The sequence below is a fragment of the Panulirus ornatus genome, chromosome 12 (assembly GCF_036320965.1).
Source record: "Panulirus ornatus isolate Po-2019 chromosome 12, ASM3632096v1, whole genome shotgun sequence".
NCBI lineage: Eukaryota > Metazoa > Arthropoda > Malacostraca > Decapoda > Palinuridae > Panulirus > Panulirus ornatus.
This window is the reverse complement of record NC_092235.1, coordinates 31,594,626-31,606,800: the sequence shown is the minus strand read 5'-3', so window position 1 is coordinate 31,606,800 and position 12,175 is coordinate 31,594,626.

Below are 12,175 nucleotides of genomic sequence, written 5' to 3'. Positions count from 1 at the left end.
GGCATTTGTACGTGTAGGAAGAGAGGAAAGTGATTGGTTCTCAGTGAATGTAGGTTTGCGGCAGGGGTGTGTGATGTCTCCATGGTTGTTTAATTTGTTTATGGATGGAGTTGTTATGGAGGTGAATGCAAGAGTTTTGGAAAGAGGGGCAAGTATGCAGTCTGTTGCGGATGAGAGAGCTTGGGAAGTGAGTCAGTTGTTTTTCGCTGATGATGCATCGCTGGTGGCTGATTCATATGAGAAAGTGCAGAAGCTGGTGACTGAGTTTGGTAAAGTGTGTAAAAGAAGAAAGTTAAGAGTAAATGTGAATAAGAGCAAGGCTATTGGGTACAGTAGGGTTGAGGGTGAAGTCGATTGGGAGGTAAGTTTGAATATAGAAAAACTGGAGGATATCTGGGAGTGGATCTGGCAGTGGATGGAAACATGGAAGCGGAAGTGAGTCATAGGGTGTGGGAGGGGGCGAAAATTCTGGGAGCCTTGAAGAATGTTTGGGAGTCGAGAACATTATCTCGGAAAGCAAAACTGGGTATGTTTGAAGGAATAGTGGTTCCAACAATGTTGCAGGGTTGCGAGGCGTGGGCAATGGATAGAGTTGTGCGCATTAGGGTGGATGTGCTGGAAATTAGATATTTGAGGACAATACATGGTGTGAGGTGGTTTGATCGAGAAAATAATGTAAGGGTAAGAGAGATGTGTGGTAATAAAAAGAGTGGGGTTGAGAGAGCAGAAGAGGGTGTTTTGAAATGGTTTGGTCATATGGAGAGAATGAGTGAGGAAAGATTGACCAAGAGGACATATGTGTCGGAGGAGGAGGGAACGAGGAGAAGTGGGAGACCAAATTGGAGGTGGAAAGATGGAGTGAAAAAGATTTTGAGTGATCGGGGCCTAAACATGCAGGGGGGTGAAAGGCGTGCAAGGAATAGGGTGAATTGGAACGATGTGGTATACCGGGGTTAACGTGCTGTCAATGAATTGAACCAGGGCATGTGAAGAGTCTGGGGTAAACAATGGAAAGTTCTGTAGTGCATGGATGTGGAAAGGGAGCTGTGGTTTTGGTGCATTATTACATGACAGCTAGAGACTGAGTGTGAGCGAATGTGGCCTTTGTTGTCTTTTCCTAGCGCTACGTCGCACACATGAGGGGGAGGAGGTTGCTATTCCATGTGTGGCGAGGTGGCGATGTGAATAAATAAAGGCAGACAGTATGAATTATGTACATGTGTATATATGTGTATGTCTGTGTGTGTATATATGTCTGTATATTGAGATGTATAGGAATGTATATTTGCGTGTGTGGACGTATATGTATATACATGTGTATGTCAGTGGGTTGGGCCATTCTTACGTCTGCTTCCTTGTGCTACCTCGCTAAAGCGGGAGACAGCGACAAACCAAAATAATGATAATAATGATAATATTTTCATATATTCCTTTTTTCTTTCTTTCAAACTATTCGCCATTTCCCGCGTTAGCAAGGTAGAGTTAAGAACAGAGGACTGGCCCTCTGAGGGAATATCCTCACCTGGCCCCCTTTTCAGTTCCTTCTTTTGGAAAATTAAAGATATATATATATATATATATATATATATATATATATATATATATATATATATATATATATATATATATATATATATATATATATATATATATATATATATATATATATATATATATATATATATACATATATATATATATTATTTTTTCTATTTTGCTTTGTCTCTGTCTCCCGCATTTGCGAGGTACCGCAAGGAAACAGAAGAAAGAAATGGCCCAACCCACCCCCATACACATGTATATACACACACGTCCACCCACGCAAATATACATACCTATACATCTCAATGTACACATATATACACACACACACACACACATACATATATACCCATGCACACAATCCACACTGTCTGCCCCCATTCACTCCCATCGCCACCTCGCCACACATGGAATACCATTGTCCTCCCACCTCATATGTGCGAGGTAGCGCTAGGAAAAGATGATAAAGGCCCCATTCGTTCAAACTCAGTCTCCAGCTGTCATGCAATAATGCCCGAAACCACAGCTCCCTTTCCACATCCAGGCCCCACACAACTTTCCATGGTTTTCCCCAGACGCTTCACATGCCCTGATTCAATCCACTGACAGCACGTAAACCCTGTATACCACATCGATCCAATTCACTCTATTCCTTGCCCGCCTTTCACCCTCCTGCATGTTCAGGCCTCGATCACTCAGAATCTTTTTCACTCCATCTTTCCACCTCCAATTTGGTCTCCCACTTCTCCTCGTTCCCTCCACCTCCGACACATATATCCTCTTGGTCAATCTTTCCTCACTCATTCTCTACATGTGCCCAAACCATTTCAAAACACCCTCTTCTGCTCTCTCAACCACGCTCTTTTTATTTCCACACATCTCTATTACCCTTACATTACTTACTCGATCAAACCACCTCACACCACACATTGTCCTCAAACATCTCATTTCCAGCACATCCATCCTCCTGGATGTTTTGGCTCTGAGTGAAACGAAGCTCAAGGGTAAATCGGAAGAGTGGTTTGGGAATGTCTTCGGAGTAAAGTCAGGGGTTAGTGAGAGGACAAGAGCAAGGTAAGGAGTAGCAGTACTCCTGAAACAGGAGTTGTGGGAGTTTGTGATAGAATGTAAGAAAGTAAATTCTCGATTAATACGGGTAAAACTGAAAGTTGATTGAGAGAGATGGGTGATTATTAGTGCATATGCACCTGGGCATGAGAAGAAAGATCATGAGAGGCAAGTGTTTTGGGAGCAGCTGAATGAGTGTCTTAGTGGTTTTGATGCACAAGACCGGGTTATAGTGATGGGTGATTTGAAGACAAAGGTGAGTAATGTGGCAGTTGAGGGAATAATTGGTATACATGGGGTGTTCAGTGTTGTAAATGGAAATGGTGAAGAGCTTGTAGATTTATATGCTGAAAAAGGACTGGTGATTGGGAATACCTGGTTTAAAAAGCGAGATATACATAAGTATACGTCTGTAAGTAGGAGAGATGGCCAGAGAGCATTATTGGATTACGTGTTAATTGACAGGCGCACGAAAGAGAGACTTTTGGATGTAAATGTGCTGAGAGGTGCAACTGGAGGGATGTCTGATCATTATCTTGTGGAGGCTAAGGTGAAGATTTGTATGGGTTTTCAGAGAAGAAGAGTGAATGTTAGGTTGAAGAGGGTGGTGAGAGTAAGTGAGCTTGGGAAGGAGACTTGTGTGAGGAAGTATCAGGAGAGACTGAGTACAGAATGGAAAAAGGTGAGAACAATGGAAGTAAGGGGAGTGGGGGAGGAATGGGATGTATTTAGGGAATCAGTGATGGATTGCGCAACAGATGCTTTTGGCATGAGAAACGTGAGGGGTGGGTTGACTAGAAAGGGTAGTGAGTGGTGGGATAAAGAATTAAGATTATTAGTGAAAGAGAAGAGAGAGGCATTTGGACGACCTTTGCAGGGAAAAATGCAATTGAGTGGGAGATGTATAAAAGAAAGAGACAGGAGGTCAAGAGAAAGGTGCAGGAGGCGAAAAAGAGGGCAAATGAGAGTTGGGGTGAGAGAGTATCATTAAATTTTAGGGAGAATGAAAAGATGTTTTGGAAGGAGGTAAATAAAGTGCGTAAGACAAGGGAGCAAATAGGAACTTCAGTGAAGGGCGCTAATGGGGAGGTGATAACAAGTAGTGGTTATGTGAGAAGGAGATGGAATGAGTATTTTGAAGTTTTGTTGAATGTGTTTGATGATAGAGTGGCAGATATAGGGTGTCTTGGTCGAGATGGTGTGAAGAGTGAGAGGGTTAGGGAAAATGACTTGGTAAACAGAGAAGAGGTAGTAAAAGCTTTGCGGAAGATGAAAGCCGGCAAGGCAGCAGGTTTGGATGGTATTGCAGTGGAATTTATTAGAAAAGGGGGTGACTGTATTATTGACTGTTTGGTAAGGTTATTTAATGTATGTATGACTCATGGTGAGGTGCATGAGGATTGGCGGAATGCGTGCATAGTGCCATTGTACAAAGGCAAAGGGGATAAGAGTGAGTGCTCAATTTACAGAGGTATAAGTTTGTTGAGTATCCTGGTAAATCATATGGGAGGGTATTGATTGAGAGGGTGAAGGCATGTACAGAGCATCAGATTGGGGAAGAGCAGTGTGGTTTCAGAAATGGTAGAGGATGTGTGGATCAGGTGTTTGCTTTGAAGAATGCATGTGGGAAATACTTAGAAAAGCAAATGGATTTGTATGTAGCATTTATGGATCTGGAGAAGGCATATGATAGAGTTGATAGAGATGCTCTGTGGAAGGTATTAAGAATATATGGTGTGGGAGATAAGTTGTTAGAAGCAGTGAAAAGTTTTTATCGGGGATATAAGGCATGTGTATGTGTAGGAAGAGAGGAAAGTGATTGGTTCTCAGTGAATGTAGGTTTGCGGCAGGGGTGTGCGATGTCTCCATGGTTGTTTAATTTGTTTATGGATGGGGTTGTTAGGGAGGTGAATGCAAGAGTTTTGGAAAGAGGTGCAAGTATGAAGTCTGTTGTGGATGAGAGAGCTTGGGAAGTGAGTCAGTTGTTGTTCGCTGATGATACAGCGCTGGTGGCTGATTCATGTGAGAAACTGCAGAAGCTGGTGACTGAGTTTGGTGAAATGTTTGAAAGAAGAAAGTTAAGAGTAAATGTGAATAAGAGCAAGGTTATTAGGTACAGTAGGGTTGAAGGTCAAGTCAATTGGGAGGTAAGTTTGAATGGAGAAAAACTGGAGGAAGTAAAGTGTTTTAGATATCTGGGAGTGGATATGGCAGCGGATGGAACTATGGAAGCGGAAGTGAATCATATATATATATATATATATATATATATATATATATATATATATATATATATATATATATATATATATATATATATATATATATATATATATATATATATATATATATATATATATATATATATATATATATATATATATATATATATAAACAAATTAAACAATCATGGAGACATCACACACCCCTGCCGCAAACCTACATTCAATGAGAACCAATCAATTTCCTCTCTTCCTACACGTACACATGCCTTATATCCTCGATAAAAACTTTTCACTGCTTCTAACGACTTGCCTCCCACACCATATGTTCTTAATAACTTCCACTGAGCATCTCTGTCAACTCTATCATATGCCTTCTACAGATCTATAAATGCTACATACAAATCCATTTGATTTTCTAAGTATTTCCCACATACATTCTTCAAAGCAAACACCTAATCCACACATCCTTTACCACTTCTGAAACCACACTGCTCTTCCCCAGTCTGATGCTCTGTACATGCCTTCACCATGACATTGTAATGCATCGAGGATTGGACGAGGTGTGCGTATGAGAGTGTGAGTGTGTGTGTATAAGTGTGTGTGTGTGTGTGTGTGTGTGTGTGTGTGTGTGTGTGTGTGTGTGTGTGTTTCCTTCCTTGTTCCTCTTTAACAAATTGCCACTTGCCTTGACCACTAACCATCGTTAACTTATATCCAGGTGCTCTACGAACCAATGCCGGTTATCTACCTGTACGCCGTCAACACCACCAGCGGCAAGGATCCAAACCTTTATGAGTGTCCCATATATAGGAAGCCCCAGCGAACCGACGCTACATACATTGGTTCCATCGACCTGGAGACCACTGATTACTTACCATCCCACTGGACGCTCAGAGGTGTGGCTCTATTGTGTGACATCAAGTGAAATGTTGCAAGACACTCTAAAATCTTGAGTACTTGGAGCCGACGCTCCCTGATGTGAAAGAATGAAAAACACTGTGTAGCCCTCTAGCATAGGAACAATTTGTATTTAGGGGTATGGGCTAAATCAAATTTTCTTGTCGATATTCTTCTACACATGAAAATATGAAGAAAACTAATTTTTAGACACTATCATAAACTTTAGTATAATGAAGATGTGACACTTTCTCTTACGATACGTGAAATCACTATCATATTGTTAGTAAAGAGGAGCCCTGGACGAGGTCTAGTGCCAAAAATGTTTGTTGTTCCTGCTGACTACATATAAGCAATGATTATTATTTATTGATAAGGTCAATTTGTTTAGTCTTTAGTACCATATTAATGCAACTTTCTATGAAATGCTATTTACCATTATTGTTACTTAAGTATTGCATTACATATCCCTGTATTGATATATATATATATATATATATATATATATATATATATATATATATATATATATATATATATATATATATATATATATATATATATATATATATATATATATATATATATATATATATATATATATATATATATATATATATATATATATATATATATATATATATATATATGTCCACACACGCAAATATACATACCTATACATCTCAGTGTACGCATATATATACACACACACAGACATATACATATTTATACATACGAATAAAGTGCATGTGAACGCGCACCTTCATAGAACATACAAATAGAGCATGCCTGCCTCTTCCACAGGGGTCCCGGGTTCGATCCTGGCTGTTGGAGGTTTGTATGATATATATACATACGTACGTAACTCATACTGTCTGCCTTTATTCATTTCCATCGCCACCTCGCCACACATGGAATAACAACCTCCTCCCCCTCATGTATGCGAGGTAGCGCTAGGAAAAGACAACAAAGGCCCCATTCGTTCACACTCAGTCTCTAGCTGTCATGTAATAATGCACCGAAACCACAGCTCTCTTTACACATCCAGGCCCAACAGAACTTTCCCTGGTTTACCCCAAACGCTTCACATGCCCTGGTTCAATCCATTGACAGAACGTCGACCCCGGTATACCATATCGTTCCAATTCACTCTATTTCTTGCACGCCTTTCACCCTCCTGCATGTCCAGGCCCCGATCACTCAAAATCTTTTTCACTCCATCTTTCCACCTCCAATTTGGTCTCCCACTTCTCCTCGTTCCCTCCATCTCTGACACATATATCCTCTTGGTCAATCTTTCCTCACTCATTCTCTCCATGTGACCAAACCATTTCAAAGCACCCTCTTCTGCTCTCTCAACCACACCCTTTTTATTTCCATACATTTGCATTCAAATCACGAATCACTATAACCCGGTCTTGTCATGAAAACCACTAACACACTCACTCAGTTGCTCCCAAAACACTTGCCTCTCATAATCTTTCTTCTCATGCCCAGGTGCATATGCACCAATAATCACCCATCTCTCTCCATCAACTTTCAGATTTACCCATATCAATCTAGAGTTAACTTTCTTACAGTCTGTCACATACTCCCACAACTCTTGTTTCAGGAGTAGTGCTACTCCTTCCCTTGTTCTTGTCCTCTTATTATCCCCTGACTTTACTCCCAAGACATTCCCAAATCACTCTTCCCCTTTACCCTTGAGCTTCGTTTCACTCAGAGCCAAAACATCCAGGTTCCTTTCCTCAAACATACTACCTATCTCTCCTTTTTTCTCATCTTTGTTAAATCCACACATATTAGGCACCCTAATCTGAGCCTTCGAGGAGGATGAGCACTCTCCGCGTGACTCTTTCTTCTCTTTCCCCTTTTAGAGACTTAAAATACATGGGAGGGAAGGTTTCTGGCCCCCCGCTTCCGTATCCTTTAGTCGCCTTCTCCGACATGTGAGGAGTGCGTGGGAAGTATTCTTTCTCCCCTATATATATAATTATTTATTTATTTATTTTGCTTTGTCGCTGTCTCCCGCGTTTGCGAGGTAGCGCAAGGAAACAGACGAAAAAAAATGGCCCATCCCACCCCCATACACATGTATGTACATACACGTTCACACACGCAAACATACATACCTATACATCTCAATGTACATATATATATATATATTTTTCTCTTTCAAATTATTCGCCATTTCCCGCATTAGCGAGGTAGCGTTAAGAACAGAGGACTGGGCCTTTGAGGGAATACCCTCACCTGGCCCAATTTTCTGGTATACCACATCAATCCAATTCACTCTATTCCTTTCACTCCTTTCACCCTTTTGCATGTTCAGGCCACGATCACTCAAAATCTTTTTCACTCCATCTTTCCACCTCGAATTTGGTCTCCCACTTCTCATTCCCTCCACCTCTGTCACATATATTCTCTTGGTCAATCTTTCCTCACTCATTCTCTCCATGTGACCAAACCATTTCAAAACACCCTCCTTCGCTCGCTCAATCACATTCTATTATTTAACACACATCTCTCTTACCTTTACATTACTTACTCGATCAAACAACCTCACACAACATATTGTCCTCAAACATATCATTTCCAGCACATCCAACCTGCGCACAACCCTATCCATAGCCCACGCCTCGCAACCATACAACGTTGATGGAACCACTATTCCTTCAAACATATCCATTTTTGCTTTCCGAGATAATGTTCTCGACTTCCACACATTTTTCAATGCTCCCGGAATTTTCGCCCCCTCCCCCACCCTATCATTCACTTCTGCTTCCATGGTTCCATCCGCTGCCAGATCTACTCCCAGATATCTAAAACACTTTACTTCCTCCAGTTTCTATCCATTCAAACTTACCTCCCAATTGACTTGACCCTCAACCTTGCTGTACCTAATAAACTTGCTCTTATTCACATGTACTCTTAACTTTCTTCTTTCACACACATTACTAAACTCAGTCACCAGCTTCTGCAGTTTCTCACATGAATCAGCCACCAACGCTCTATCATCAGCGAACAACAACTGACTCACTTCCCAAACTCTCTCCTCGAAGGCTCAGACTGTGATGTCTAAATGTGTGTGGATGTAACCAAGATGAGAAAAGAAGAGATAGGTAGTATGTTTGAGGAAAGGAACCTGGATGTTTTAGCTCTGAGTAGAACGAAGCTGAAGGGTAAAGAGGAAGAGTGGTTTGAGAATGTCTTGGCAGTAAAGTCAGGGGTTAGTGAGAGGACAAAAGCAAGGGAAGGAGTAGCGCTACACCTGAAACAGGAGAGGTGGGAGTATGTGAGAGAGTGTAAGAATATAAACTCTAGATTGATATGGGTAAAACTGAAAGTTGATGGAGAGAGATGGGTGATTATTGGCGCAGATGCACCTGGGCATGAGAAGAAAGATCATGAGAGGCAAGTGTATTGAGGAGCAGCTGAATGAGTGTGTTAGTGGTTTGATGTACGAGACAGGGTTACAGTTATGGGTGATTTAAATGCAAAGGTGAGTAATGTGGTAGTTGAGGGAAGGAGTGGTATACATGGAGTGTTCAGTGTTGTAAATGGAAATGGTGAAGAAATTGTAGATTTATGTGCTGTAAAAGGACTGATGATTGGGAATAACTGGTTTAAAAAGTGAGATATACATAAGTATACATATGAAAGTAGGAGAGATGGCCAGAGAGGGTTATTTGATTACGTGTTAATTGACAGGCGCGCGAAAGAGAGACTTTTGGATGTTAATGTGCTGAGAGGTGCAAGTGGAAGTATGTCTGATCATTATCTTGTGGAGGCGAAGGTGAAGATTTGTAGAGCTTTTCAAAAAAGATGAGAGAATGTTGGGTTGAAGAGAGTTGTGAGAAAAAGTGGGCTTTGGAAGGAGACTTGTGTGAGGAAGTACCAGTAGGGACTGAGTACAGAATGGAAAAAGGTGAGAACAAAGGAGGTAAGGGGAGTGGGGGAGGAATGGGATGTATTTAGGGAAGCAGTGATGGCTTGCGCAAAAGATCCTTGTGGCATGAGAAGCGTGGGAGTTGGGCAGATTAGAAAGGTTAGTTAGTGGTGGCATGAAGAGGTAAGATTGTTAGTGAAAGAGAAGAGAGAGGTATTTGGACGATTTTTGCTGGGAAATAATGCAAAGGAGCGGGAGATGTATAAAAGAAAGAGGCAGGAGGTCAAGAGAAAGGTGCAAGAGGTGAAAAAGAGGGCAAATGAGAGATGGGGTGAGAGAGTATCATTAAGTTTTATGGAGAATAAAAAGATGTTTTGGAAGGAGGTAAACAAAGTGCGTAAGACACGGCAACAAATGGGAACTTCAGTGAAGGGGGCTGATGGGGAGGTGATAACAAGTAGTGGTGATGTGAGAAGGAGATGGATTGAGTATTTTGAAGGTTTGTTGAATGTGTTTGATGATAGAGTGGCAGATATAGGGTGTTTTGATCGAGGTGGTGTGCAAAGTGAGAGGGTTAGGGAAAATGATTTGGTAAACAGAGAAGAGGAATTAAACGCATTGCGGAACATGAAAGCCAGCAAGGCAGCGGGTTTGGATGGTTTTGCAGTGGAATTTATTAAAAAAGTGGATGACGAAATTGTTGACTGGTTGGTAAGGTTATCTAATGCATGTATGCCTCATGGTGAGGTGCCTGAGGATTGGCGGAATGCGTGCATAGTACCAGTTTACAAAGGCAAACGGGATAAGAGTGAGTGCTCAAATTACAGAGGTATAAGTTTGTTGAGTATTCCTGGTAAATTATATGGGAGGGTATTGATTGAGTGGGTGAAGGCATATACAGAGCATCAGCTTGGGGAAGAGCAGTGTGGTTTCAGAAGTGGTAGAGGATGTGTGGATCAGGTGTTAGCTTTGAAGAATGTATGTGAGAAATACTTAGAGAAGCAAATAGATCTGTATATAGCATTTGTGGATCTGAAGAAGATATATGATAGAGTTGATAAAGATGCTCTGTGGAAGTTTTTAAGAATATATGTTGTGGGAGGCAAGTTGTTAGAAGCAGTGAAAAGTTTTTATCGAGGATGTAAAGCATGTGTGCGTGTAGGAAGAGAGGAAAGTGATTGGTTCTCAGTGAATGTAGGTTTTTGGCAGGGGTGTGTGATGTCTCTATGGTTGTTTAATTAGTGTACGGATGGGGTTCTTATGGAGGTTGATGCAAGAGTTTTGGAAAGAGTTTTGGTAAAGTGTTTGAAAGAAGAAAGTTGAGAGTAAATGTCAATAAGATCAAGGTTATTAGGTATAGTAGGGTTGAGGGTCAAGTCAATTTGGAGGTAAGTTTGAATGGAGAAAAACTAGAGGATGTGAAGTGTTTTAGACATCAAGGAGTGGATTTGGCAGCGGATGGAACTATGGAAGCGGTAGTGAATCATAGGGTGGGGGAGGAGGCGAAAATAATGGGAGCCCTGAAGAATGTGTGAAAGTCGAGAGAATTATCGCACAAATCAAAGATGGGTAAGTTTGAAGGAATAGTGGTTCCAACAGTGTTGTACGGTTGCGAGGCGTGAGCTACGGATAGAATTGTGCGCAGGAGGGTGGGTGTGCAGGAAATGAGATGTTTGAGGATAATATGTGTTGTGAGGTGGTTTGATCGAGTAAGTAAAAATAAGGTAAGAGAGATGTGTGGTAATAAAAAGAGTGTGGTTGAGAGAGCAGTAGAGGGTATTTTGAAATGGTTTGGTCACATGGAAAGAATGAGTGAGGAAAGATTGACCAAGAGGATATATGTGTAAGAGGTGGAGGGAGAGAGGAGAAGTGGGAGACCAAATTGGAGGTGGAAAGATGGAGTGAAAAATATTTTGAGTGATCGGGGCCTGAACATCCAGGAGGGTGAAAGGCGTGAAAGGAATAAAGTGAATTGGAACGATGTGTTATATCGGGGTCGACGTGATGTCAACGGATTGAACCAGGGCATGTGAAGCGTCCGGGGGAAACCCTGGAAAGTTTTGTTGGGCCTGGATGTTGAAAAGGAGGTGTGGTTTCATTGCATTATCACATGACAGCTGGAGACTGAGTGTGAACGAATGTGGCCTTTGTTGTCTTTTCCTAGCGATACCTAGCACATATGAGGGGGGAGAGGGTTGTTATTCCATGTGTTGCGAAGGTGGCGATGGGAATAAATAAAGGCAGACAGTATGAATTATATACATTTGTATATTTGTGTATGTCTCTGTGTGTATATATATGTATACATTGAGATGTATAGTTATGTGTATATACGTGTGTGGACGTGTATGTATATTCCTGTGTATGTGAGTGGGTTGGGCCATTCTTTCGTTTGTTTTCTTGCGCTAAATCGCGAACGCGGGAGACAGCGACAAAGAAAAATGAATAGATAAATAATATATATATATATATATATATATATATATATATATATATATATATATATATATATATATATATATATACATATATAATTATATATATATATATATAT